This window comes from Labrus bergylta, chromosome 14 (assembly GCF_963930695.1).
Source record: "Labrus bergylta chromosome 14, fLabBer1.1, whole genome shotgun sequence".
Taxonomy (NCBI): Eukaryota; Metazoa; Chordata; class Actinopteri; order Labriformes; family Labridae; genus Labrus; species Labrus bergylta.
Window position 1 is genome coordinate 6,000,804 of NC_089208.1, and position 1,207 is coordinate 6,002,010.

General features: G+C 41.0%; 1 pseudogene; it reads right to left on the reverse strand.

The window, feature by feature from the left end:
• Positions 1-260: 260 nt before the first annotated feature.
• Positions 261-1,207, reverse strand: LOC109997054 (olfactory receptor 52K1-like; annotated as a pseudogene).

The window sequence follows — 1,207 nt, forward strand, 5'->3', positions numbered from 1 at the left end:
AATTAATGTAAGCAAAGACCTGTATTGTATCACATTAGTGTAAAATAAACATTACACGTGAATTAATTATATTTTACCAGCTGCCTTTTTCCACCTTTTTTAAAAATCTAAATAACAGAGTTAACAGACAGCAAAGTGTCAGGTGGCCCAAAAGGTGAATGAGAAAAAACATAGTTTGATCATATTCATTTCATTATAAGAATAACCTTTTTTTAAAGGGGGGGGCTTTGCAATGAAATAGGTTCGTCCGTATTCAAGCTCTAACCAAAGTCTCTTATCTTTGAAGGCAGGATCTTATGTCTGATAAAATGTTTCAGTATGTGAACTCTCACTATTTGAGTACCGAGTCCATACAGCACGGGGTTGGCAACTGATGGGATGATGATAAAATACAAAGAGAGGAAGATCCTTGCACCTACAGCCACATGGTTCATGTTGAATCGAGATTGGATGACTTCGAATAATAATCCTATGGTGTAGTTTAGCAAAGAGAATAAATGAGGGATGCATGTTTTAAGAGCACTGCCCCGAGATTCTCGCAGCAGTTTCCCACACACTCTTGCAATTTGCATGTAAGAGAAAACAATCATCACTAGCTGAGGGACAACAAAAAACACAGTCAGTACGAGTCCCACTATACTTATGTATGGCACACTTGAACACGAGTTTTTGACCACTTCCATGTTCACACAGTATAATTTCGGCACCACCGCAGAAGCTCAGGTTTAAGGTCAGAGCGTAGAAACATGCAAACAGAATCAGCGGGTAAAGACTAGCTAATGCCACAAGCTTGCTTATCTTTGAATAAGACATGATGCTGTGGTAATGTAGAGGGTAACAGATGGCAACGTACCGGTCATATCCCATCACAGCTAATATAAAGAACTCAGCACATCCATATGTTTGCAGAAAGTAGACCTGAGCCAAACACCACTTCACGCTAGTCTCGTGTGTCAGACATGAGCAGAGCCATGACTGCAGGTAACAGCGCGGTGGTGCCGTACATTTCATTGACAGATAACATACATGTGAACACATTCATGGGTTGGTGCAGCTCTTTGTTCTGATGTATGACGGTGATGAGCAGCGTATTCAGAGTGAGAATGATAAGCTACAGCAAGAGGAATACAGTGAACAGCCCGTGTTTGTTGTTTTCCATGACAGCATAGGCAGTCATCGTGAATGTCAGCACGGTTCTGTTGTCCAT